This window comes from Schistocerca serialis, unplaced genomic scaffold (genome assembly GCF_023864345.2).
Source record: "Schistocerca serialis cubense isolate TAMUIC-IGC-003099 unplaced genomic scaffold, iqSchSeri2.2 HiC_scaffold_1364, whole genome shotgun sequence".
Lineage (NCBI taxonomy): Eukaryota > Metazoa > Arthropoda > Insecta > Orthoptera > Acrididae > Schistocerca > Schistocerca serialis.
The window spans coordinates 80,316-100,725 of NW_026047585.1; the positions used below are offsets into that span (position 1 = coordinate 80,316).

At 46.2% G+C, this 20,410-nt stretch overlaps 65 non-coding genes across 65 annotated transcripts; 22 read left to right on the plus strand and 43 right to left on the minus strand.

The window, feature by feature from the left end:
• Positions 1–97: 97 nt before the first annotated feature.
• Trnaa-cgc (transfer RNA alanine (anticodon CGC)) lies at positions 98–169 on the plus strand. The gene has a single exon. It is a non-coding gene; the product is annotated as a tRNA-Ala (tRNA).
• A 275-nt stretch (positions 170–444) lies between these two features.
• Trnac-gca (transfer RNA cysteine (anticodon GCA)) lies at positions 445–516 on the minus strand. The gene has a single exon. It is a non-coding gene; the product is annotated as a tRNA-Cys (tRNA).
• Positions 517–834: 318 nt separating this feature from the next.
• Trnaw-cca (transfer RNA tryptophan (anticodon CCA)) lies at positions 835–906 on the minus strand. The gene has a single exon. It is a non-coding gene; the product is annotated as a tRNA-Trp (tRNA).
• Positions 907–1,024: 118 nt separating this feature from the next.
• On the plus strand, positions 1,025–1,096 carry Trnaa-cgc (transfer RNA alanine (anticodon CGC)). Its single transcript has one exon. It is a non-coding gene; the product is annotated as a tRNA-Ala (tRNA).
• A 275-nt stretch (positions 1,097–1,371) lies between these two features.
• On the minus strand, positions 1,372–1,443 carry Trnac-gca (transfer RNA cysteine (anticodon GCA)). The gene has a single exon. It is a non-coding gene; the product is annotated as a tRNA-Cys (tRNA).
• Positions 1,444–1,761: 318 nt separating this feature from the next.
• On the minus strand, positions 1,762–1,833 carry Trnaw-cca (transfer RNA tryptophan (anticodon CCA)). The gene has a single exon. It is a non-coding gene; the product is annotated as a tRNA-Trp (tRNA).
• A 118-nt stretch (positions 1,834–1,951) lies between these two features.
• Trnaa-cgc (transfer RNA alanine (anticodon CGC)) lies at positions 1,952–2,023 on the plus strand. Its single transcript has one exon. It is a non-coding gene; the product is annotated as a tRNA-Ala (tRNA).
• Positions 2,024–2,299: 276 nt separating this feature from the next.
• On the minus strand, positions 2,300–2,371 carry Trnac-gca (transfer RNA cysteine (anticodon GCA)). The gene has a single exon. It is a non-coding gene; the product is annotated as a tRNA-Cys (tRNA).
• A 318-nt stretch (positions 2,372–2,689) lies between these two features.
• On the minus strand, positions 2,690–2,761 carry Trnaw-cca (transfer RNA tryptophan (anticodon CCA)). Its single transcript has one exon. It is a non-coding gene; the product is annotated as a tRNA-Trp (tRNA).
• A 118-nt stretch (positions 2,762–2,879) lies between these two features.
• On the plus strand, positions 2,880–2,951 carry Trnaa-cgc (transfer RNA alanine (anticodon CGC)). Its single transcript has one exon. It is a non-coding gene; the product is annotated as a tRNA-Ala (tRNA).
• A 275-nt stretch (positions 2,952–3,226) lies between these two features.
• Positions 3,227–3,298, minus strand: Trnac-gca (transfer RNA cysteine (anticodon GCA)). The gene has a single exon. It is a non-coding gene; the product is annotated as a tRNA-Cys (tRNA).
• A 318-nt stretch (positions 3,299–3,616) lies between these two features.
• Trnaw-cca (transfer RNA tryptophan (anticodon CCA)) lies at positions 3,617–3,688 on the minus strand. Its single transcript has one exon. It is a non-coding gene; the product is annotated as a tRNA-Trp (tRNA).
• A 118-nt stretch (positions 3,689–3,806) lies between these two features.
• Positions 3,807–3,878, plus strand: Trnaa-cgc (transfer RNA alanine (anticodon CGC)). Its single transcript has one exon. It is a non-coding gene; the product is annotated as a tRNA-Ala (tRNA).
• Positions 3,879–4,153: 275 nt separating this feature from the next.
• On the minus strand, positions 4,154–4,225 carry Trnac-gca (transfer RNA cysteine (anticodon GCA)). Its single transcript has one exon. It is a non-coding gene; the product is annotated as a tRNA-Cys (tRNA).
• A 318-nt stretch (positions 4,226–4,543) lies between these two features.
• Positions 4,544–4,615, minus strand: Trnaw-cca (transfer RNA tryptophan (anticodon CCA)). The gene has a single exon. It is a non-coding gene; the product is annotated as a tRNA-Trp (tRNA).
• A 118-nt stretch (positions 4,616–4,733) lies between these two features.
• Positions 4,734–4,805, plus strand: Trnaa-cgc (transfer RNA alanine (anticodon CGC)). The gene has a single exon. It is a non-coding gene; the product is annotated as a tRNA-Ala (tRNA).
• Positions 4,806–5,080: 275 nt separating this feature from the next.
• Trnac-gca (transfer RNA cysteine (anticodon GCA)) lies at positions 5,081–5,152 on the minus strand. Its single transcript has one exon. It is a non-coding gene; the product is annotated as a tRNA-Cys (tRNA).
• A 318-nt stretch (positions 5,153–5,470) lies between these two features.
• Trnaw-cca (transfer RNA tryptophan (anticodon CCA)) lies at positions 5,471–5,542 on the minus strand. The gene has a single exon. It is a non-coding gene; the product is annotated as a tRNA-Trp (tRNA).
• Positions 5,543–5,660: 118 nt separating this feature from the next.
• Trnaa-cgc (transfer RNA alanine (anticodon CGC)) lies at positions 5,661–5,732 on the plus strand. Its single transcript has one exon. It is a non-coding gene; the product is annotated as a tRNA-Ala (tRNA).
• A 275-nt stretch (positions 5,733–6,007) lies between these two features.
• Positions 6,008–6,079, minus strand: Trnac-gca (transfer RNA cysteine (anticodon GCA)). Its single transcript has one exon. It is a non-coding gene; the product is annotated as a tRNA-Cys (tRNA).
• A 318-nt stretch (positions 6,080–6,397) lies between these two features.
• On the minus strand, positions 6,398–6,469 carry Trnaw-cca (transfer RNA tryptophan (anticodon CCA)). The gene has a single exon. It is a non-coding gene; the product is annotated as a tRNA-Trp (tRNA).
• Positions 6,470–6,587: 118 nt separating this feature from the next.
• Trnaa-cgc (transfer RNA alanine (anticodon CGC)) lies at positions 6,588–6,659 on the plus strand. The gene has a single exon. It is a non-coding gene; the product is annotated as a tRNA-Ala (tRNA).
• Positions 6,660–6,934: 275 nt separating this feature from the next.
• On the minus strand, positions 6,935–7,006 carry Trnac-gca (transfer RNA cysteine (anticodon GCA)). Its single transcript has one exon. It is a non-coding gene; the product is annotated as a tRNA-Cys (tRNA).
• Positions 7,007–7,324: 318 nt separating this feature from the next.
• On the minus strand, positions 7,325–7,396 carry Trnaw-cca (transfer RNA tryptophan (anticodon CCA)). Its single transcript has one exon. It is a non-coding gene; the product is annotated as a tRNA-Trp (tRNA).
• Positions 7,397–7,514: 118 nt separating this feature from the next.
• Trnaa-cgc (transfer RNA alanine (anticodon CGC)) lies at positions 7,515–7,586 on the plus strand. The gene has a single exon. It is a non-coding gene; the product is annotated as a tRNA-Ala (tRNA).
• Positions 7,587–7,861: 275 nt separating this feature from the next.
• Trnac-gca (transfer RNA cysteine (anticodon GCA)) lies at positions 7,862–7,933 on the minus strand. The gene has a single exon. It is a non-coding gene; the product is annotated as a tRNA-Cys (tRNA).
• A 318-nt stretch (positions 7,934–8,251) lies between these two features.
• Trnaw-cca (transfer RNA tryptophan (anticodon CCA)) lies at positions 8,252–8,323 on the minus strand. Its single transcript has one exon. It is a non-coding gene; the product is annotated as a tRNA-Trp (tRNA).
• Positions 8,324–8,441: 118 nt separating this feature from the next.
• On the plus strand, positions 8,442–8,513 carry Trnaa-cgc (transfer RNA alanine (anticodon CGC)). The gene has a single exon. It is a non-coding gene; the product is annotated as a tRNA-Ala (tRNA).
• Positions 8,514–8,788: 275 nt separating this feature from the next.
• Trnac-gca (transfer RNA cysteine (anticodon GCA)) lies at positions 8,789–8,860 on the minus strand. Its single transcript has one exon. It is a non-coding gene; the product is annotated as a tRNA-Cys (tRNA).
• Positions 8,861–9,178: 318 nt separating this feature from the next.
• Trnaw-cca (transfer RNA tryptophan (anticodon CCA)) lies at positions 9,179–9,250 on the minus strand. The gene has a single exon. It is a non-coding gene; the product is annotated as a tRNA-Trp (tRNA).
• A 118-nt stretch (positions 9,251–9,368) lies between these two features.
• On the plus strand, positions 9,369–9,440 carry Trnaa-cgc (transfer RNA alanine (anticodon CGC)). Its single transcript has one exon. It is a non-coding gene; the product is annotated as a tRNA-Ala (tRNA).
• Positions 9,441–9,715: 275 nt separating this feature from the next.
• Positions 9,716–9,787, minus strand: Trnac-gca (transfer RNA cysteine (anticodon GCA)). Its single transcript has one exon. It is a non-coding gene; the product is annotated as a tRNA-Cys (tRNA).
• Positions 9,788–10,105: 318 nt separating this feature from the next.
• Trnaw-cca (transfer RNA tryptophan (anticodon CCA)) lies at positions 10,106–10,177 on the minus strand. The gene has a single exon. It is a non-coding gene; the product is annotated as a tRNA-Trp (tRNA).
• A 118-nt stretch (positions 10,178–10,295) lies between these two features.
• Trnaa-cgc (transfer RNA alanine (anticodon CGC)) lies at positions 10,296–10,367 on the plus strand. The gene has a single exon. It is a non-coding gene; the product is annotated as a tRNA-Ala (tRNA).
• Positions 10,368–10,642: 275 nt separating this feature from the next.
• Positions 10,643–10,714, minus strand: Trnac-gca (transfer RNA cysteine (anticodon GCA)). Its single transcript has one exon. It is a non-coding gene; the product is annotated as a tRNA-Cys (tRNA).
• Positions 10,715–11,032: 318 nt separating this feature from the next.
• Trnaw-cca (transfer RNA tryptophan (anticodon CCA)) lies at positions 11,033–11,104 on the minus strand. Its single transcript has one exon. It is a non-coding gene; the product is annotated as a tRNA-Trp (tRNA).
• Positions 11,105–11,222: 118 nt separating this feature from the next.
• Positions 11,223–11,294, plus strand: Trnaa-cgc (transfer RNA alanine (anticodon CGC)). The gene has a single exon. It is a non-coding gene; the product is annotated as a tRNA-Ala (tRNA).
• Positions 11,295–11,569: 275 nt separating this feature from the next.
• On the minus strand, positions 11,570–11,641 carry Trnac-gca (transfer RNA cysteine (anticodon GCA)). Its single transcript has one exon. It is a non-coding gene; the product is annotated as a tRNA-Cys (tRNA).
• Positions 11,642–11,959: 318 nt separating this feature from the next.
• On the minus strand, positions 11,960–12,031 carry Trnaw-cca (transfer RNA tryptophan (anticodon CCA)). Its single transcript has one exon. It is a non-coding gene; the product is annotated as a tRNA-Trp (tRNA).
• A 118-nt stretch (positions 12,032–12,149) lies between these two features.
• Positions 12,150–12,221, plus strand: Trnaa-cgc (transfer RNA alanine (anticodon CGC)). The gene has a single exon. It is a non-coding gene; the product is annotated as a tRNA-Ala (tRNA).
• Positions 12,222–12,496: 275 nt separating this feature from the next.
• Positions 12,497–12,568, minus strand: Trnac-gca (transfer RNA cysteine (anticodon GCA)). The gene has a single exon. It is a non-coding gene; the product is annotated as a tRNA-Cys (tRNA).
• Positions 12,569–12,886: 318 nt separating this feature from the next.
• On the minus strand, positions 12,887–12,958 carry Trnaw-cca (transfer RNA tryptophan (anticodon CCA)). Its single transcript has one exon. It is a non-coding gene; the product is annotated as a tRNA-Trp (tRNA).
• A 118-nt stretch (positions 12,959–13,076) lies between these two features.
• Positions 13,077–13,148, plus strand: Trnaa-cgc (transfer RNA alanine (anticodon CGC)). Its single transcript has one exon. It is a non-coding gene; the product is annotated as a tRNA-Ala (tRNA).
• A 275-nt stretch (positions 13,149–13,423) lies between these two features.
• Positions 13,424–13,495, minus strand: Trnac-gca (transfer RNA cysteine (anticodon GCA)). Its single transcript has one exon. It is a non-coding gene; the product is annotated as a tRNA-Cys (tRNA).
• Positions 13,496–13,813: 318 nt separating this feature from the next.
• On the minus strand, positions 13,814–13,885 carry Trnaw-cca (transfer RNA tryptophan (anticodon CCA)). Its single transcript has one exon. It is a non-coding gene; the product is annotated as a tRNA-Trp (tRNA).
• Positions 13,886–14,003: 118 nt separating this feature from the next.
• Trnaa-cgc (transfer RNA alanine (anticodon CGC)) lies at positions 14,004–14,075 on the plus strand. The gene has a single exon. It is a non-coding gene; the product is annotated as a tRNA-Ala (tRNA).
• Positions 14,076–14,350: 275 nt separating this feature from the next.
• On the minus strand, positions 14,351–14,422 carry Trnac-gca (transfer RNA cysteine (anticodon GCA)). The gene has a single exon. It is a non-coding gene; the product is annotated as a tRNA-Cys (tRNA).
• A 318-nt stretch (positions 14,423–14,740) lies between these two features.
• Positions 14,741–14,812, minus strand: Trnaw-cca (transfer RNA tryptophan (anticodon CCA)). Its single transcript has one exon. It is a non-coding gene; the product is annotated as a tRNA-Trp (tRNA).
• Positions 14,813–14,930: 118 nt separating this feature from the next.
• On the plus strand, positions 14,931–15,002 carry Trnaa-cgc (transfer RNA alanine (anticodon CGC)). The gene has a single exon. It is a non-coding gene; the product is annotated as a tRNA-Ala (tRNA).
• Positions 15,003–15,277: 275 nt separating this feature from the next.
• On the minus strand, positions 15,278–15,349 carry Trnac-gca (transfer RNA cysteine (anticodon GCA)). Its single transcript has one exon. It is a non-coding gene; the product is annotated as a tRNA-Cys (tRNA).
• Positions 15,350–15,667: 318 nt separating this feature from the next.
• Positions 15,668–15,739, minus strand: Trnaw-cca (transfer RNA tryptophan (anticodon CCA)). Its single transcript has one exon. It is a non-coding gene; the product is annotated as a tRNA-Trp (tRNA).
• Positions 15,740–15,857: 118 nt separating this feature from the next.
• Trnaa-cgc (transfer RNA alanine (anticodon CGC)) lies at positions 15,858–15,929 on the plus strand. The gene has a single exon. It is a non-coding gene; the product is annotated as a tRNA-Ala (tRNA).
• Positions 15,930–16,204: 275 nt separating this feature from the next.
• Positions 16,205–16,276, minus strand: Trnac-gca (transfer RNA cysteine (anticodon GCA)). Its single transcript has one exon. It is a non-coding gene; the product is annotated as a tRNA-Cys (tRNA).
• A 508-nt stretch (positions 16,277–16,784) lies between these two features.
• Trnaa-cgc (transfer RNA alanine (anticodon CGC)) lies at positions 16,785–16,856 on the plus strand. The gene has a single exon. It is a non-coding gene; the product is annotated as a tRNA-Ala (tRNA).
• Positions 16,857–17,131: 275 nt separating this feature from the next.
• On the minus strand, positions 17,132–17,203 carry Trnac-gca (transfer RNA cysteine (anticodon GCA)). The gene has a single exon. It is a non-coding gene; the product is annotated as a tRNA-Cys (tRNA).
• Positions 17,204–17,521: 318 nt separating this feature from the next.
• Trnaw-cca (transfer RNA tryptophan (anticodon CCA)) lies at positions 17,522–17,593 on the minus strand. Its single transcript has one exon. It is a non-coding gene; the product is annotated as a tRNA-Trp (tRNA).
• Positions 17,594–17,711: 118 nt separating this feature from the next.
• On the plus strand, positions 17,712–17,783 carry Trnaa-cgc (transfer RNA alanine (anticodon CGC)). Its single transcript has one exon. It is a non-coding gene; the product is annotated as a tRNA-Ala (tRNA).
• A 276-nt stretch (positions 17,784–18,059) lies between these two features.
• Trnac-gca (transfer RNA cysteine (anticodon GCA)) lies at positions 18,060–18,131 on the minus strand. The gene has a single exon. It is a non-coding gene; the product is annotated as a tRNA-Cys (tRNA).
• A 318-nt stretch (positions 18,132–18,449) lies between these two features.
• Positions 18,450–18,521, minus strand: Trnaw-cca (transfer RNA tryptophan (anticodon CCA)). Its single transcript has one exon. It is a non-coding gene; the product is annotated as a tRNA-Trp (tRNA).
• A 118-nt stretch (positions 18,522–18,639) lies between these two features.
• On the plus strand, positions 18,640–18,711 carry Trnaa-cgc (transfer RNA alanine (anticodon CGC)). The gene has a single exon. It is a non-coding gene; the product is annotated as a tRNA-Ala (tRNA).
• A 275-nt stretch (positions 18,712–18,986) lies between these two features.
• Positions 18,987–19,058, minus strand: Trnac-gca (transfer RNA cysteine (anticodon GCA)). Its single transcript has one exon. It is a non-coding gene; the product is annotated as a tRNA-Cys (tRNA).
• A 318-nt stretch (positions 19,059–19,376) lies between these two features.
• Positions 19,377–19,448, minus strand: Trnaw-cca (transfer RNA tryptophan (anticodon CCA)). Its single transcript has one exon. It is a non-coding gene; the product is annotated as a tRNA-Trp (tRNA).
• Positions 19,449–19,566: 118 nt separating this feature from the next.
• On the plus strand, positions 19,567–19,638 carry Trnaa-cgc (transfer RNA alanine (anticodon CGC)). Its single transcript has one exon. It is a non-coding gene; the product is annotated as a tRNA-Ala (tRNA).
• A 276-nt stretch (positions 19,639–19,914) lies between these two features.
• Positions 19,915–19,986, minus strand: Trnac-gca (transfer RNA cysteine (anticodon GCA)). Its single transcript has one exon. It is a non-coding gene; the product is annotated as a tRNA-Cys (tRNA).
• A 318-nt stretch (positions 19,987–20,304) lies between these two features.
• Trnaw-cca (transfer RNA tryptophan (anticodon CCA)) lies at positions 20,305–20,376 on the minus strand. The gene has a single exon. It is a non-coding gene; the product is annotated as a tRNA-Trp (tRNA).
• Positions 20,377–20,410: the final 34 nt, after the last annotated feature.

The window sequence follows — 20,410 nt, forward strand, 5'->3', positions numbered from 1 at the left end:
TGAATAGGTTCCTCCAACACTTACTGTACCGTTCAAACCTAAGAAATAATGACAGTAGGATCCACGAGACACTCGTCCCAGATGTACTCGCTCTGGCGGGGGTGTAACTCAGTGGTAGAGTGTCTGCTTCGCATGCAGAAAGTCCTGGGTTCAAATCCCAGCTCCTCCAATTTTTGTTTCTCCGTGCAGCAGTACAAGAAAACTTTTGCCTATCACCATATTCTACAAAATTCAGTGTACAAGATTCTTCCCCCAAGCAAGTGGATTTCGTACAGTTCGACCTCATGGCGGGAGGACGATGACCTGCAAGACCCTGGGCTGCGATCCCCCCCATTGAAATGTTGCTCCAAAGCCTTCGGTATGGCGTGCAGGGTGCATCTCAAACATGTATTTGCAACTCACCGCGACAATCGTCATTTGTTTTTTCGAGATACTGAAAAATGAAGGGGGCACCCGGGATTGAACCGGGGACCTCTCGATCTGCAGTCGAATGCTCTACGACTGAGCTATACCCCCTTTCACGATCTTTCTGTTCCCATAACTTAAGGAAAAGTATTATACTCTGCCTGGCTAAAGACGTCTAATCGAGCAAAATATTGCGTAATCATTATCTCTCAGTTATATATTAGCGTTAAACGATATAAATATCAAAAATACTAGACACTTCGCGCCTGGAAAACGTGCGAGTCGGCGCCTTCACCTTAATGTCAGAACGCGAAAATTGCACTAGTAGCTTTTTTCAAGCAAGTTCTGTTCGTCCGTTCTCCGTAATCGTTTGGTATCTGATTAAACTGACATACTCGCCTATGGCTTTCGTAAACGAAAATTTCATTGTGACCCCGACGTGATTTGAACACGCAACCTTCTGATCTGGAGTCAGACGCGCTACCGTTGCGCCACGGAGTCGACGCTGCTTAGGTCTTGTCATGAATAGGTTCCTCCAACACTTACTGTACCGTTCAAACCTAAGAAATAATGACAGTAGGATCCACGAGACACTCGTCCCAGATGTACTTGCTCTGGCGGGGGTGTAACTCAGTGGTAGAGTGTCTGCTTCGCATGCAGAAAGTCCTGGGTTCAAATCCCAGCTCCTCCAATTTTTGTTTCTCCGTGCAGCAGTACAAGAAAACTTTTGCCTATCACCATATTCTACAAAATTCAGTGTACAAGATTCTTCCCCCAAGCAAGTGGATTTCGTACAGTTCGACCTCATGGCGGGAGGACGATGACCTGCAAGACCCTGGGCTGCGATCCCCCCCATTGAAATGTTGCTCCAAAGCCTTCGGTATGGCGTGCAGGGTGCATCTCAAACATGTATTTGCAACTCACCGCGACAATCGTCATTTGTTTTTTCGAGATACTGAAAAATGAAGGGGGCACCCGGGATTGAACCGGGGACCTCTCGATCTGCAGTCGAATGCTCTACGACTGAGCTATACCCCCTTTCACGATCTTTCTGTTCCCATAACTTAAGGAAAAGTATTATACTCTGCCTGGCTAAAGACGTCTAATCGAGCAAAATATTGCGTAATCATTATCTCTCAGTTATATATTAGCGTTAAACGATATAAATATCAAAAATACTAGACACTTCGCGCCTGGAAAACGTGCGAGTCGGCGCCTTCACCTTAATGTCAGAACGCGAAAATTGCACTAGTAGCTTTTTTCAAGCAAGTTCTGTTCGTCCGTTCTCCGTAATCGTTTGGTATCTGATTAAACTGACATACTCGCCTATGGCTTTCGTAAACGAAAATTTCATTGTGACCCCGACGTGATTTGAACACGCAACCTTCTGATCTGGAGTCAGACGCGCTACCGTTGCGCCACGGAGTCGACGCTGCTTAGGTCTTGTCATGAATAGGTTCCTCCAACACTTACTGTACCGTTCAAACCTAAGAAATAATGACAGTAGGATCCACGAGACACTCGTCCCAGATGTACTTGCTCTGGCGGGGGTGTAACTCAGTGGTAGAGTGTCTGCTTCGCATGCAGAAAGTCCTGGGTTCAAATCCCAGCTCCTCCAATTTTTGTTTCTCCGTGCAGCAGTACAAGAAAACTTTTGCCTATCACCATATTCTACAAAATTCAGTGTACAAGATTCTTCCCCCAAGCAAGTGGATTTCGTACAGTTCGACCTCATGGCGGGAGGACGATGACCTGCAAGACCCTGGGCTGCGATCCCCCCCATTGAAATGTTGCTCCAAAGCCTTCGGTATGGCGTGCAGGGTGCATCTCAAACATGTATTTGCAACTCACCGCGACAATCGTCATTTGTTTTTTCGAGATACTGAAAAATGAAGGGGGGCACCCGGGATTGAAACGGGGACCTCTCGATCTGCAGTCGAATGCTCTACGACTGAGCTATACCCCCTTTCACGATCTTTCTGTTCCCATAACTTAAGGAAAAGTATTATACTCTGCCTGGCTAAAGACGTCTAATCGAGCAAAATATTGCGTAATCATTATCTCTCAGTTATATATTAGCGTTAAACGATATAAATATCAAAAATACTAGACACTTCGCGCCTGGAAAACGTGCGAGTCGGCGCCTTCACCTTAATGTCAGAACGCGAAAATTGCACTAGTAGCTTTTTTCAAGCAAGTTCTGTTCGTCCGTTCTCCGTAATCGTTTGGTATCTGATTAAACTGACATACTCGCCTATGGCTTTCGTAAACGAAAATTTCATTGTGACCCCGACGTGATTTGAACACGCAACCTTCTGATCTGGAGTCAGACGCGCTACCGTTGCGCCACGGAGTCGACGCTGCTTAGGTCTTGTCATGAATAGGTTCCTCCAACACTTACTGTACCGTTCAAACCTAAGAAATAATGACAGTAGGATCCACGAGACACTCGTCCCAGATGTACTTGCTCTGGCGGGGGTGTAACTCAGTGGTAGAGTGTCTGCTTCGCATGCAGAAAGTCCTGGGTTCAAATCCCAGCTCCTCCAATTTTTGTTTCTCCGTGCAGCAGTACAAGTAAACTTTTGCCTATCACCATATTCTACAAAATTCAGTGTACAAGATTCTTCCCCCAAGCAAGTGGATTTCGTACAGTTCGACCTCATGGCGGGAGGACGATGACCTGCAAGACCCTGGGCTGCGATCCCCCCCATTGAAATGTTGCTCCAAAGCCTTCGGTATGGCGTGCAGGGTGCATCTCAAACATGTATTTGCAACTCACCGCGACAATCGTCATTTGTTTTTTCGAGATACTGAAAAATGAAGGGGGCACCCGGGATTGAACCGGGGACCTCTCGATCTGCAGTCGAATGCTCTACGACTGAGCTATACCCCCTTTCACGATCTTTCTGTTCCCATAACTTAAGGAAAAGTATTATACTCTGCCTGGCTAAAGACGTCTAATCGAGCAAAATATTGCGTAATCATTATCTCTCAGTTATATATTAGCGTTAAACGATATAAATATCAAAAATACTAGACACTTCGCGCCTGGAAAACGTGCGAGTCGGTGCCTTCACCTTAATGTCAGAACGCGAAAATTGCACTAGTAGCTTTTTTCAAGCAAGTTCTGTTCGTCCGTTCTCCGTAATCGTTTGGTATCTGATTAAACTGACATACTCGCCTATGGCTTTCGTAAACGAAAATTTCATTGTGACCCCGACGTGATTTGAACACGCAACCTTCTGATCTGGAGTCAGACGCGCTACCGTTGCGCCACGGAGTCGACGCTGCTTAGGTCTTGTCATGAATAGGTTCCTCCAACACTTACTGTACCGTTCAAACCTAAGAAATAATGACAGTAGGATCCACGAGACACTCGTCCCAGATGTACTTGCTCTGGCGGGGGTGTAACTCAGTGGTAGAGTGTCTGCTTCGCATGCAGAAAGTCCTGGGTTGAAATCCCAGCTCCTCCAATTTTTGTTTCTCCGTGCAGCAGTACAAGAAAACTTTTGCCTATCACCATATTCTACAAAATTCAGTGTACAAGATTCTTCCCCCAAGCAAGTGGATTTCGTACAGTTCGACCTCATGGCGGGAGGACGATGACCTGCAAGACCCTGGGCTGCGATCCCCCCCATTGAAATGTTGCTCCAAAGCCTTCGGTATGGCGTGCAGGGTGCATCTCAAACATGTATTTGCAACTCACCGCGACAATCGTCATTTGTTTTTTCGAGATACTGAAAAATGAAGGGGGCACCCGGGATTGAACCGGGGACCTCTCGATCTGCAGTCGAATGCTCTACGACTGAGCTATACCCCCTTTCACGATCTTTCTGTTCCCATAACTTAAGGAAAAGTATTATACTCTGCCTGGCTAAAGACGTCTAATCGAGCAAAATATTGCGTAATCATTATCTCTCAGTTATATATTAGCGTTAAACGATATAAATATCAAAAATACTAGACACTTCGCGCCTGGAAAACGTGCGAGTCGGCGCCTTCACCTTAATGTCAGAACGCGAAAATTGCACTAGTAGCTTTTTTCAAGCAAGTTCTGTTCGTCCGTTCTCCGTAATCGTTTGGTATCTGATTAAACTGACATACTCGCCTATGGCTTTCGTAAACGAAAATTTCATTGTGACCCCGACGTGATTTGAACACGCAACCTTCTGATCTGGAGTCAGACGCGCTACCGTTGCGCCACGGAGTCGACGCTGCTTAGGTCTTGTCATGAATAGGTTCCTCCAACACTTACTGTACCGTTCAAACCTAAGAAATAATGACAGTAGGATCCACGAGACACTCGTCCCAGATGTACTTGCTCTTGCGGGGGTGTAACTCAGTGGTAGAGTGTCTGCTTCGCATGCAGAAAGTCCTGGGTTCAAATCCCAGCTCCTCCAATTTTTGTTTCTCCGTGCAGCAGTACAAGAAAACTTTTGCCTATCACCATATTCTACAAAATTCAGTGTACAAGATTCTTCCCCCAAGCAAGTGGATTTCGTACAGTTCGACCTCATGGCGGGAGGACGATGACCTGCAAGACCCTGGGCTGCGATCCCCCCCATTGAAATGTTGCTCCAAAGCCTTCGGTATGGCGTGCAGGGTGCATCTCAAACATGTATTTGCAACTCACCGCGACAATCGTCATTTGTTTTTTCGAGATACTGAAAAATGAAGGGGGCACCCGGGATTGAACCGGGGACCTCTCGATCTGCAGTCGAATGCTCTACGACTGAGCTATACCCCCCTTCACGATCTTTCTGTTCCCATAACTTAAGGAAAAGTATTATACTCTGCCTGGCTAAAGACGTCTAATCGAGCAAAATATTGCGTAATCATTATCTCTCAGTTATATATTAGCGTTAAACGATATAAATATCAAAAATACTAGACACTTCGCGCCTGGAAAACGTGCGAGTCGGCGCCTTCACCTTAATGTCAGAACGCGAAAATTGCACTAGTAGCTTTTTTCAAGCAAGTTCTGTTCGTCCGTTCTCCGTAATCGTTTGGTATCTGATTAAACTGACATACTCGCCTATGGCTTTCGTAAACGAAAATTTCATTGTGACCCCGACGTGATTTGAACACGCAACCTTCTGATCTGGAGTCAGACGCGCTACCGTTGCGCCACGGAGTCGACGCTGCTTAGGTCTTGTCATGAATAGGTTCCTCCAACACTTACTGTACCGTTCAAACCTAAGAAATAATGACAGTAGGATCCACGAGACACTCGTCCCAGATGTACTTGCTCTGGCGGGGGTGTAACTCAGTGGTAGAGTGTCTGCTTCGCATGCAGAAAGTCCTGGGTTCAAATCCCAGCTCCTCCAATTTTTGTTTCTCCGTGCAGCAGTACAAGAAAACTTTTGCCTATCACCATATTCTACAAAATTCAGTGTACAAGATTCTTCCCCCAAGCAAGTGGATTTCGTACAGTTCGACCTCATGGCGGGAGGACGATGACCTGCAAGACCCTGGGCTGCGATCCCCCCCATTGAAATGTTGCTCCAAAGCCTTCGGTATGGCGTGCAGGGTGCATCTCAAACATGTATTTGCAACTCACCGCGACAATCGTCATTTGTTTTTTCGAGATACTGAAAAATGAAGGGGGCACCCGGGATTGAACCGGGGACCTCTCGATCTGCAGTCGAATGCTCTACGACTGAGCTATACCCCCCTTCACGATCTTTCTGTTCCCATAACTTAAGGAAAAGTATTATACTCTGCCTGGCTAAAGACGTCTAATCGAGCAAAATATTGCGTAATCATTATCTCTCAGTTATATATTAGCGTTAAACGATATAAATATCAAAAATACTAGACACTTCGCGCCTGGAAAACGTGCGAGTCGGCGCCTTCACCTTAATGTCAGAACGCGAAAATTGCACTAGTAGCTTTTTTCAAGCAAGTTCTGTTCGTCCGTTCTCCGTAATCGTTTGGTATCTGATTAAACTGACATACTCGCCTATGGCTTTCGTAAACGAAAATTTCATTGTGACCCCGACGTGATTTGAACACGCAACCTTCTGATCTGGAGTCAGACGCGCTACCGTTGCGCCACGGAGTCGACGCTGCTTAGGTCTTGTCATGAATAGGTTCCTCCAACACTTACTGTACCGTTCAAACCTAAGAAATAATGACAGTAGGATCCACGAGACACTCGTCCCAGATGTACTTTCTCTGGCGGGGGTGTAACTCAGTGGTAGAGTGTCTGCTTCGCATGCAGAAAGTCCTGCGTTCAAATCCCAGCTCCTCCAATTTTTGTTTCTCCGTGCAGCAGTACAAGAAAACTTTTGCCTATCACCATATTCTACAAAATTCAGTGTACAAGATTCTTCCCCCAAGCAAGTGGATTTCGTACAGTTCGACCTCATGGCGGGAGGACGATGACCTGCAAGACCCTGGGCTGCGATCCCCCCCATTGAAATGTTGCTCCAAAGCCTTCGGTATGGCGTGCAGGGTGCATCTCAAACATGTATTTGCAACTCACCGCGACAATCGTCATTTGTTTTTTCGAGATACTGAAAAATGAAGGGGGCACCCGGGATTGAACCGGGGACCTCTCGATCTGCAGTCGAATGCTCTACGACTGAGCTATACCCCCTTTCACGATCTTTCTGTTCCCATAACTTAAGGAAAAGTATTATACTCTGCCTGGCTAAAGACGTCTAATCGAGCAAAATATTGCGTAATCATTATCTCTCAGTTATATATTAGCGTTAAACGATATAAATATCAAAAATACTAGACACTTCGCGCCTGGAAAACGTGCGAGTCGGCGCCTTCACCTTAATGTCAGAACGCGAAAATTGCACTAGTAGCTTTTTTCAAGCAAGTTCTGTTCGTCCGTTCTCCGTAACCGTTTGGTATCTGATTAAACTGACATACTCGCCTATGGCTTTCGTAAACGAAAATTTCATTGTGACCCCGACGTGATTTGAACACGCAACCTTCTGATCTGGAGTCAGACGCGCTACCGTTGCGCCACGGAGTCGACGCTGCTTAGGTCTTGTCATGAATAGGTTCCTCCAACACTTACTGTACCGTTCAAACCTAAGAAATAATGACAGTAGGATCCACGAGACACTCGTCCCAGATGTACTTGCTCTGGCGGGGGTGTAACTCAGTGGTAGAGTGTCTGCTTCGCATGCAGAAAGTCCTGGGTTCAAATCCCAGCTCCTCCAATTTTTGTTTCTCCGTGCAGCAGTACAAGAAAACTTTTGCCTATCACCATATTCTACAAAATTCAGTGTACAAGATTCTTCCCCCAAGCAAGTGGATTTCGTACAGTTCGACCTCATGGCGGGAGGACGATGACCTGCAAGACCCTGGGCTGCGATCCCCCCCATTGAAATGTTGCTCCAAAGCCTTCGGTATGGCGTGCAGGGTGCATCTCAAACATGTATTTGCAACTCACCGCGACAATCGTCATTTGTTTTTTCGAGATACTGAAAAATGAAGGGGGCACCCGGGATTGAACCGGGGACCTCTCGATCTGCAGTCGAATGCTCTACGACTGAGCTATACCCCCTTTCACGATCTTTCTGTTCCCATAACTTAAGGAAAAGTATTATACTCTGCCTGGCTAAAGACGTCTAATCGAGCAAAATATTGCGTAATCATTATCTCTCAGTTATATATTAGCGTTAAACGATATAAATATCAAAAATACTAGACACTTCGCGCCTGGAAAACGTGCGAGTCGGCGCCTTCACCTTAATGTCAGAACGCGAAAATTGCACTAGTAGCTTTTTTCAAGCAAGTTCTGTTCGTCCGTTCTCCGTAATCGTTTGGTATCTGATTAAACTGACATACTCGCCTATGGCTTTCGTAAACGAAAATTTCATTGTGACCCCGACGTGATTTGAACACGCAACCTTCTGATCTGGAGTCAGACGCGCTACCGTTGCTCCACGGAGTCGACGCTGCTTAGGTCTTGTCATGAATAGGTTCCTCCAACACTTACTGTACCGTTCAAACCTAAGAAATAATGACAGTAGGATCCACGAGACACTCGTCCCAGATGTACTTGCTCTGGCGGGGGTGTAACTCAGTGGTAGAGTGTCTGCTTCGCATGCAGAAAGTCCTGGGTTCAAATCCCAGCTCCTCCAATTTTTGTTTCTCCGTGCAGCAGTACAAGAAAACTTTTGCCTATCACCATATTCTACAAAATTCAGTGTACAAGATTCTTCCCCCAAGCAAGTGGATTTCGTACAGTTCGACCTCATGGCGGGAGGACGATGACCTGCAAGACCCTGGGCTGCGATCCCCCCCATTGAAATGTTGCTCCAAAGCCTTCGGTATGGCGTGCAGGGTGCATCTCAAACATGTATTTGCAACTCACCGCGACAATCGTCATTTGTTTTTTCGAGATACTGAAAAATGAAGGGGGCACCCGGGATTGAACCGGGGACCTCTCGATCTGCAGTCGAATGCTCTACGACTGAGCTATACCCCCTTTCACGATCTTTCTGTTCCCATAACTTAAGGAAAAGTATTATACTCTGCCTGGCTAAAGACGTCTAATCGAGCAAAATATTGCGTAATCATTATCTCTCAGTTATATATTAGCGTTAAACGATATAAATATCAAAAATACTAGACACTTCGCGCCTGGAAAACGTGCGAGTCGGCGCCTTCACCTTAATGTCAGAACGCGAAAATTGCACTAGTAGCTTTTTTCAAGCAAGTTCTGTTCGTCCGTTCTCCGTAATCGTTTGGTATCTGATTAAACTGACATACTCGCCTATGGCTTTCGTAAACGAAAATTTCATTGTGACCCCGACGTGATTTGAACACGCAACCTTCTGATCTGGAGTCAGACGCGCTACCGTTGCGCCACGGAGTCGACGCTGCTTAGGTCTTGTCATGAATAGGTTCCTCCAACACTTACTGTACCGTTCAAACCTAAGAAATAATGACAGTAGGATCCACGAGACACTCGTCCCAGATGTACTTGCTCTGGCGGGGGTGTAACTCAGTGGTAGAGTGTCTGCTTCGCATGCAGAAAGTCCTGGGTTCAAATCCCAGCTCCTCCAATTTTTGTTTCTCCGTGCAGCAGTACAAGAAAACTTTTGCCTATCACCATATTCTACAAAATTCAGTGTACAAGATTCTTCCCCCAAGCAAGTGGATTTCGTACAGTTCGACCTCATGGCGGGAGGACGATGACCTGCAAGACCCTGGGCTGCGATCCCCCCCATTGAAATGTTGCTCCAAAGCCTTCGGTATGGCGTGCAGGGTGCATCTCAAACATGTATTTGCAACTCACCGCGACAATCGTCATTTGTTTTTTCGAGATACTGAAAAATGAAGGGGGCACCCGGGATTGAACCGGGGACCTCTCGATCTGCAGTCGAATGCTCTACGACTGAGCTATACCCCCTTTCACGATCTTTCTGTTCCCATAACTTAAGGAAAAGTATTATACTCTGCCTGGCTAAAGACGTCTAATCGAGCAAAATATTGCGTAATCATTATCTCTCAGTTATATATTAGCGTTAAACGATATAAATATCAAAAATACTAGACACTTCGCGCCTGGAAAACGTGCGAGTCGGCGCCTTCACCTTAATGTCAGAACGCGAAAATTGCACTAGTAGCTTTTTTCAAGCAAGTTCTGTTCGTCCGTTCTCCGTAATCGTTTGGTATCTGATTAAACTGACATACTCGCCTATGGCTTTCGTAAACGAAAATTTCATTGTGACCCCGACGTGATTTGAACACGCAACCTTCTGATCTGGAGTCAGACGCGCTACCGTTGCGCCACGGAGTCGACGCTGCTTAGGTCTTGTCATGAATAGGTTCCTCCAACACTTACTGTACCGTTCAAACCTAAGAAATAATGACAGTAGGATCCACGAGACACTCGTCCCAGATGTACTTGCTCTGGCGGGGGTGTAACTCAGTGGTAGAGTGTCTGCTTCGCATGCAGAAAGTCCTGGGTTCAAATCCCAGCTCCTCCAATTTTTGTTTCTCCGTGCAGCAGTACAAGAAAACTTTTGCCTATCACCATATTCTACAAAATTCAGTGTACAAGATTCTTCCCCCAAGCAAGTGGATTTCGTACAGTTCGACCTCATGGCGGGAGGACGATGACCTGCAAGACCCTGGGCTGCGATCCCCCCCATTGAAATGTTGCTCCAAAGCCTTCGGTATGGCGTGCAGGGTGCATCTCAAACATGTATTTGCAACTCACCGCGACAATCGTCATTTGTTTTTTCGAGATACTGAAAAATGAAGGGGGCACCCGGGATTGAACCGGGGACCTCTCGATCTGCAGTCGAATGCTCTACGACTGAGCTATACCCCCTTTCACGATCTTTCTGTTCCCATAACTTAAGGAAAAGTATTATACTCTGCCTGGCTAAAGACGTCTAATCGAGCAAAATATTGCGTAATCATTATCTCTCAGTTATATATTAGCGTTAAACGATATAAATATCAAAAATACTAGACACTTCGCGCCTGGAAAACGTGCGAGTCGGCGCCTTCACCTTAATGTCAGAACGCGAAAATTGCACTAGTAGCTTTTTTCAAGCAAGTTCTGTTCGTCCGTTCTCCGTAATCGTTTGGTATGAGATTAAACTGACATACTCGCCTATGGCTTTCGTAAACGAAAATTTCATTGTGACCCCGACGTGATTTGAACACGCAACCTTCTGATCTGGAGTCAGACGCGCTACCGTTGCGCCACGGAGTCGACGCTGCTTAGGTCTTGTCATGAATAGGTTCCTCCAACACTTACTGTACCGTTCAAACCTAAGAAATAATGACAGTAGGATCCACGAGACACTCGTCCCAGATGTACTTGCTCTGGCGGGGGTGTAACTCAGTGGTAGAGTGTCTGCTTCGCATGCAGAAAGTCCTGGGTTCAAATCCCAGCTCCTCCAATTTTTGTTTCTCCGTGCAGCAGTACAAGAAAACTTTTGCCTATCACCATATTCTACAAAATTCAGTGTACAAGATTCTTCCCCCAAGCAAGTGGATTTCGTACAGTTCGACCTCATGGCGGGAGGACGATGACCTGCAAGACCCTGGGCTGCGATCCCCCCCATTGAAATGTTGCTCCAAAGCCTTCGGTATGGCGTGCAGGGTGCATCTCAAACATGTATTTGCAACTCACCGCGACAATCGTCATTTGTTTTTTCGAGATACTGAAAAATGAAGGGGGCACCCGGGATTGAACCGGGGACCTCTCGATCTGCAGTCGAATGCTCTACGACTGAGCTATACCCCCTTTCACGATCTTTCTGTTCCCATAACTTAAGGAAAAGTATTATACTCTGCCTGGCTAAAGACGTCTAATCGAGCAAAATATTGCGTAATCATTATCTCTCAGTTATATATTAGCGTTAAACGATATAAATATCAAAAATACTAGACACTTCGCGCCTGGAAAACGTGCGAGTCGGCGCCTTCACCTTAATGTCAGAACGCGAAAATTGCACTAGTAGCTTTTTTCAAGCAAGTTCTGTTCGTCCGTTCTCCGTAATCGTTTGGTATCTGATTAAACTGACATACTCGCCTATGGCTTTCGTAAACGAAAATTTCATTGTGACCCCGACGTGATTTGAACACGCAACCTTCTGATCTGGAGTCAGACGCGCTACCGTTGCTCCACGGAGTCGACGCTGCTTAGGTCTTGTCATGAATAGGTTCCTCCAACACTTACTGTACCGTTCAAACCTAAGAAATAATGACAGTAGGATCCACGAGACACTCGTCCCAGATGTACTTGCTCTGGCGGGGGTGTAACTCAGTGGTAGAGTGTCTGCTTCGCATGCAGAAAGTCCTGGGTTCAAATCCCAGCTCCTCCAATTTTTGTTTCTCCGTGCAGCAGTACAAGAAAACTTTTGCCTATCACCATATTCTACAAAATTCAGTGTACAAGATTCTTCCCCCAAGCAAGTGGATTTCGTACAGTTCGACCTCATGGCGGGAGGACGATGACCTGCAAGACCCTGGGCTGCGATCCCCCCCATTGAAATGTTGCTCCAAAGCCTTCGGTATGGCGTGCAGGGTGCATCTCAAACATGTATTTGCAACTCACCGCGACAATCGTCATTTGTTTTTTCGAGATACTGAAAAATGAAGGGGGCACCCGGGATTGAACCGGGGACCTCTCGATCTGCAGTCGAATGCTCTACGACTGAGCTATACCCCCTTTCACGATCTTTCTGTTCCCATAACTTAAGGAAAAGTATTATACTCTGCCTGGCTAAAGACGTCTAATCGAGCAAAATATTGCGTAATCATTATCTCTCAGTTATATATTAGCGTTAAACGATATAAATATCAAAAATACTAGACACTTCGCGCCTGGAAAACGTGCGAGTCGGCGCCTTCACCTTAATGTCAGAACGCGAAAATTGCACTAGTAGCTTTTTTCAAGCAAGTTCTGTTCGTCCGTTCTCCGTAATCGTTTGGTATCTGATTAAACTGACATACTCGCCTATGGCTTTCGTAAACGAAAATTTCATTGTGACCCCGACGTGATTTGAACACGCAACCTTCTGATCTGGAGTCAGACGCGCTACCGTTGCGCCACGGAGTCGACGCTGCTTAGGTCTTGTCATGAATAGGTTCCTCCAACACTTACTGTACCGTTCAAACCTAAGAAATAATGACAGTAGGATCCACGAGACACTCGTCCCAGATGTACTTGCTCTGGCGGGGGTGTAACTCAGTGGTAGAGTGTCTGCTTCGCATGCAGAAAGTCCTGGGTTCAAATCCCAGCTCCTCCAATTTTTGTTTCTCCGTGCAGCAGTACAAGAAAACTTTTGCCTATCACCATATTCTACAAAATTCAGTGTACAAGATTCTTCCCCCAAGCAAGTGGATTTCGTACAGTTCGACCTCATGGCGGGAGGACGATGACCTGCAAGACCCTGGGCTGCGATCCCCCCCATTGAAATGTTGCTCCAAAGCCTTCGGTATGGCGTGCAGGGTGCATCTCAAACATGTATTTGCAACTCACCGCGACAATCGTCATTTGTTTTTTCGAGATACTGAAAAATGAAGGGGGCACCCGGGATTGAACCGGGGACCTCTCGATCTGCAGTCGAATGCTCTACGACTGAGCTATACCCCCTTTCACGATCTTTCTGTTCCCATAACTTAAGGAAAAGTATTATACTCTGCCTGGCTAAAGACGTCTAATCGAGCAAAATATTGCGTAATCATTATCTCTCAGTTATATATTAGCGTTAAACGATATAAATATCAAAAATACTAGACACTTCGCGCCTGGAAAACGTGCGAGTCGGCGCCTTCACCTTAATGTCAGAACGCGAAAATTGCACTAGTAGCTTTTTTCAAGCAAGTTCTGTTCGTCCGTTCTCCGTAATCGTTTGGTATGAGATTAAACTGACATACTCGCCTATGGCTTTCGTAAACGAAAATTTCATTGTGACCCCGACGTGATTTGAACACGCAACCTTCTGATCTGGAGTCAGACGCGCTACCGTTGCGCCACGGAGTCGACGCTGCTTAGGTCTTGTCATGAATAGGTTCCTCCAACACTTACTGTACCGTTCAAACCTAAGAAATAATGACAGTAGGATCCACGAGACACTCGTCCCAGATGTACTTGCTCTGGCGGGGGTGTAACTCAGTGGTAGAGTGTCTGCTTCGCATGCAGAAAGTCCTGGGTTCAAATCCCAGCTCCTCCAATTTTTGTTTCTCCGTGCAGCAGTACAAGAAAACTTTTGCCTATCACCATATTCTACAAAATTCAGTGTACAAGATTCTTCCCCCAAGCAAGTGGATTTCGTACAGTTCGACCTCATGGCGGGAGGACGATGACCTGCAAGACCCTGGGCTGCGATCCCCCCCATTGAAATGTTGCTCCAAAGCCTTCGGTATGGCGTGCAGGGTGCATCTCAAACATGTATTTGCAACTCACCGCGACAATCGTCATTTGTTTTTTCGAGATACTGAAAAATGAAGGGGGCACCCGGGATTGAACCGGGGACCTCTCGATCTGCAGTCGAATGCTCTACGACTGAGCTATACCCCCTTTCACGATCTTTCTGTTCCCATAACTTAAGGAAAAGTATTATACTCTGCCTGGCTAAAGACGTCTAATCGAGCAAAATATTGCGTAATCATTATCTCTCAGTTATATATTAGCGTTAAACGATATAAATATCAAAAATACTAGACACTTCGCGCCTGGAAAACGTGCGAGTCGGCGCCTTCACCTTAATGTCAGAACGCGAAAATTGCACTAGTAGCTTTTTTCAAGCAAGTTCTGTTCGTCCGTTCTCCGTAATCGTTTGGTATCTGATTAAACTGACATACTCGCCTATGGCTTTCGTAAACGAAAATTTCATTGTGACCCCGACGTGATTTGAACACGCAACCTTCTGATCTGGAGTCAGACGCGCTACCGTTGCGCCACGGAGTCGACGCTGCTTAGGTCTTGTCATGAATAGGTTCCTCCAACACTTACTGTACCGTTCAAACCTAAGAAATAATGACAGTAGGATCCACGAGACACTCGTCCCAGATGTACTTGCTCTGGCGGGGGTGTAACTCAGTGGTAGAGTGTCTGCTTCGCATGCAGAAAGTCCTGGGTTCAAATCCCAGCTCCTCCAATTTTTGTTTCTCCGTGCAGCAGTACAAGAAAACTTTTGCCTATCACCATATTCTACAAAATTCAGTGTACAAGATTCTTCCCCCAAGCAAGTGGATTTCGTACAGTTCGACCTCATGGCGGGAGGACGATGACCTGCAAGACCCTGGGCTGCGATCCCCCCCATTGAAATGTTGCTCCAAAGCCTTCGGTATGGCGTGCAGGGTGCATCTCAAACATGTATTTGCAACTCACCGCGACAATCGTCATTTGTTTTTTCGAGATACTGAAAAATGAAGGGGGCACCCGGGATTGAACCGGGGACCTCTCGATCTGCAGTCGAATGCTCTACGACTGAGCTATACCCCCTTTCACGATCTTTCTGTTCCCATAACTTAAGGAAAAGTATTATACTCTGCCTGGCTAAAGACGTCTAATCGAGCAAAATATTGCGTAATCATTATCTCTCAGTTATATATTAGCGTTAAACGATATAAATATCAAAAATACTAGACACTTCGCGCCTGGAAAACGTGCGAGTCGGCGCCTTCACCTTAATGTCAGAACGCGAAAATTGCACTAGTAGCTTTTTTCAAGCAAGTTCTGTTCGTCCGTTCTCCGTAATCGTTTGGTATCTGATTAAACTGACATACTCGCCTATGGCTTTCGTAAACGAAAATTTCATTGTGACCCCGACGTGATTTGAACACGCAACCTTCTGATCTGGAGTCAGACGCGCTACCGTTGCGCCACGGAGTCGACGCTGCTTAGGTCTTGTCATGAATAGGTTCCTCCAACACTTACTGTACCGTTCAAACCTAAGAAATAATGACAGTAGGATCCACGAGACACTCGTCCCAGATGTACTTGCTCTGGCGGGGGTGTAACTCAGTGGTAGAGTGTCTGCTTCGCATGCAGAAAGTCCTGGGTTCAAATCCCAGCTCCTCCAATTTTTGTTTCTCCGTGCAGCAGTACAAGAAAACTTTTGCCTATCACCATATTCTACAAAATTCAGTGTACAAGATTCTTCCCCCAAGCAAGTGGATTTCGTACAGTTCGACCTCATGGCGGGAGGACGATGACCTGCAAGACCCTGGGCTGCGATCCCCCCCATTGAAATGTTGCTCCAAAGCCTTCGGTATGGCGTGCAGGGTGCATCTCAAACATGTATTTGCAACTCACCGCGACAATCGTCATTTGTTTTTTCGAGATACTGAAAAATGAAGGGGGCACCCGGGATTGAACCGGGGACCTCTCGATCTGCAGTCGAATGCTCTACGACTGAGCTATACCCCCTTTCACGATCTTTCTGTTCCCATAACTTAAGGAAAAGTATTATACTCTGCCTGGCTAAAGACGTCTAATCGAGCAAAATATTGCGTAATCATTATCTCTCAGTTATATATTAGCGTTAAACGATATAAATATCAAAAATACTAGACACTTCGCGCCTGGAAAACGTGCGAGTCGGCGCCTTCACCTTAATGTCAGAACGCGAAAATTGCACTAGTAGCTTTTTTCAAGCAAGTTCTGTTCGTCCGTTCTCCGTAATCGTTTGGTATCTGATTAAACTGACATACTCGCCTATGGCTTTCGTAAACGAAAATTTCATTGTGACCCCGACGTGATTTGAACACGCAACCTTCTGATCTGAAGTCAGACGCGCTACCGTTGCGCCACGGAGTCGACGCTGCTTAGGTCTTGTCATGAATAGGTTCCTCCAACACTTACTGTACCGTTCAAACCTAAGAAATAATGACAGTAGGATCCACGAGACACTCGTCCCAGATGTACTTGCTCTGGCGGGGGTGTAACTCAGTGGTAGAGTGTCTGCTTCGCATGCAGAAAGTCCTGGGTTCAAATCCCAGCTCCTCCAATTTTTGTTTCTCCGTGCAGCAGTACAAGAAAACTTTTGCCTATCACCATATTCTACAAAATTCAGTGTACAAGATTCTTCCCCCAAGCAAGTGGATTTCGTACAGTTCGACCTCATGGCGGGAGGACGATGACCTGCAAGACCCTGGGCTGCGATCCCCCCCATTGAAATGTTGCTCCAAAGCCTTCGGTATGGCGTGCAGGGTGCATCTCAAACATGTATTTGCAACTCACCGCGACAATCGTCATTTGTTTTTTCGAGATACTGAAAAATGAAGGGGGCACCCGGGATTGAACCGAGGACCTCTCGATCTGCAGTCGAATGCTCTACGACTGAGCTATACCCCCTTTCACGATCTTTCTGTTCCCATAACTTAAGGAAAAGTATTATACTCTGCCTGGCTAAAGACGTCTAATCGAGCAAAATATTGCGTAATCATTATCTCTCAGTTATATATTAGCGTTAAACGATATAAATATCAAAAATACTAGACACTTCGCGCCTGGAAAACGTGCGAGTCGGCGCCTTCACCTTAATGTCAGAACGCGAAAATTGCACTAGTAGCTTTTTTCAAGCAAGTTCTGTTCGTCCGTTCTCCGTAATCGTTTGGTATCTGATTAAACTGACATACTCGCCTATGGCTTTCGTAAACGAAAATTTCATTGTGACCCCGACGTGATTTGAACACGCAACCTCCTGATCTGGAGTCAGACGCGCTACCGTTGCGCCACGGAGTCGACGCTGCTTAGGTCTTGTCATGAATAGGTTCCTCCAACACTTACTGTACCGTTCAAACCTAAGAAATAATGACAGTAGGATCCACGAGACACTCGTCCCAGATGTACTTGCTCTGGCGGGGGTGTAACTCAGTGGTAGAGTGTCTGCTTCGCATGCAGAAAGTCCTGGGTTCAAATCCCAGCTCCTCCAATTTTTGTTTCTCCGTGCAGCAGTACAAGAAAACTTTTGCCTATCACCATATTCTACAAAATTCAGTGTACAAGATTCTTCCCCCAAGCAAGTGGATTTCGTACAGTTCGACCTCATGGCGGGAGGACGATGACCTGCAAGACCCTGGGCTGCGATCCCCCCCCATTGAAATGTTGCTCCAAAGCCTTCGGTATGGCGTGCAGGGTGCATCTCAAACATGTATTTGCAACTCACCGCGACAATCGTCATTTGTTTTTTCGAGATACTGAAAAATGAAGGGGGCACCCGGGATTGAACCGGGGACCTCTCGATCTGCAGTCGAATGCTCTACGACTGAGCTATACCCCCTTTCACGATCTTTCTGTTCCCATAACTTAAGGAAAAGTATTATACTCTGCCTGGCTAAAGACGTCTAATCGAGCAAAATATTGCGTAATCATTATCTCTCAGTTATATATTAGCGTTAAACGATATAAATATCAAAAATACTAGACACTTCGCGCCTGGAAAACGTGCGAGTCGGCGCCTTCACCTTAATGTCAGAACGCGAAAATTGCACTAGTAGCTTTTTTCAAGCAAGTTCTGTTCGTCCGTTCTCCGTAATCGTTTGGTATCTGATTAAACTGACATACTCGCCTATGGCTTTCGTAAACGAAAATTTCATTGTGACCCCGACGTGATTTGAACACGCAACCTTCTGATCTGGAGTCAGACGCGCTACCGTTGCGCCACGGAGTCGACGCTGCTTAGGTCTTGTCATGAATAGGTTCCTCCAACACTTACTGTACCGTTCAAACCTAAGAAATAATGACAGTAGGATCCACGAGACACTCGTCCCAGATGTACTTGCTCTGGCGGGGGTGTAACTCAGTGGTAGAGTGTCTGCTTCGCATGCAGAAAGTCCTGGGTTCAAATCCCAGCTCCTCCAATTTTTGTTTCTCCGTGCAGCAGTACAAGAAAACTTTTGCCTATCACCATATTCTACAAAATTCAGTGTACAAGATTCTTCCCCCAAGCAAGTGGATTTCGTACAGTTCGACCTCATGGCGGGAGGACGATGACCTGCAAGACCCTGGGCTGCGATCCCCCCCATTGAAATGTTGCTCCAAAGCCTTCGGTATGGCGTGCAGGGTGCGTCTCAAACATGTATTTGCAACTCACCGCGACAATCGTCATTTGTTTTTTCGAGATACTGAAAAATGAAGGGGGCACCCGGGATTGAACTGGGGACCTCTCGATCTGCAGTCGAATGCTCTACGACTGAGCTATACCCCCTTTCACGATCTTTCTGTTCCCATAACTTAAGGAAAAGTATTATACTCTGCCTGGCTAAAGACGTCTAATCGAGCAAAATATTGCGTAATCATTATCTCTCAGTTATATATTAGCGTTAAACGATATAAATATCAAAAATACTAGACACTTCGCGCCTGGAAAACGTGCGAGTCGGCGCCTTCACCTTAATGTCAGAACGCGAAAATTGCACTAGTAGCTTTTTTCAAGCAAGTTCTGTTCGTCCGTTCTCCGTAATCGTTTGGTATCTGATTAAACTGACATACTCGCCTATGGCTTTCGTAAACGAAAATTTCATTGTGACCCCGACGTGATTTGAACACGCAACCTTCTGATCTGGAGTCAGACGCGCTACCGTTGCGCCACGGAGTCGACGCTGCTTAGGTCTTGTCATGAATAGGTTCCTCCAACACTTACTGTACCGTTCAAACCTAAGAAATAATGACAGTAGGATCCACGAGACACTCGTCCCAGATGTACTTGCTCTGGCGGGGGTGTAACTCAGTGGTAGAGTGTCTGCTTCGCATGCAGAAAGTCCTGGGTTCAAATCCCAGCTCCTCCAATTTTTGTTTCTCCGTGCAGCAGTACAAGAAAACTTTTGCCTATCACCATATTCTACAAAATTCAGTGTACAAGATTCTTCCCCCAAGCAAGTGGATTTCGTACAGTTCGACCTCATGGCGGGAGGACGATGACCTGCAAGACCCTGGGCTGCGATCCCCCCCCATTGAAATGTTGCTCCAAAGCCTTCGGTATGGCGTGCAGGGTGCATCTCAAACATGTATTTGCAACTCACCGCGACAATCGTCATTTGTTTTTTCGAGATACTGAAAAATGAAGGGGGCACCCGGGATTGAACCGGGGACCTCTCGATCTGCAGTCGAATGCTCTACGACTGAGCTATACCCCCTTTCACGATCTTTCTGTTCCCATAACTTAAGGAAAAGTATTATACTCTGCCTGGCTAAAGACGTCTAATCGAGCAAAATATTGCGTAATCATTATCTCTCAGTTATATATTAGCGTTAAACGATATAAATATCAAAAATACTAGACACTTCGCGCCTGGAAAACGTGCGAGTCGGCGCCTTCACCTTAATGTCAGAACGCGAAAATTGCACTAGTAGCTTTTTTCAAGCAAGTTCTGTTCGTCCGTTCTCCGTAATCGTTTGGTATCTGATTAAACTGACATACTCGCCTATGGCTTTCGTAAACGAAAATTTCATTGTGACCCCGACGTGATTTGAACACGCAACCTTCTGATCTGGAGTCAGACGCGCTACCGTTGCGCCACGGAGTCGACGCTGCTTAGGTCTTGTCATGAATAGGTTCCT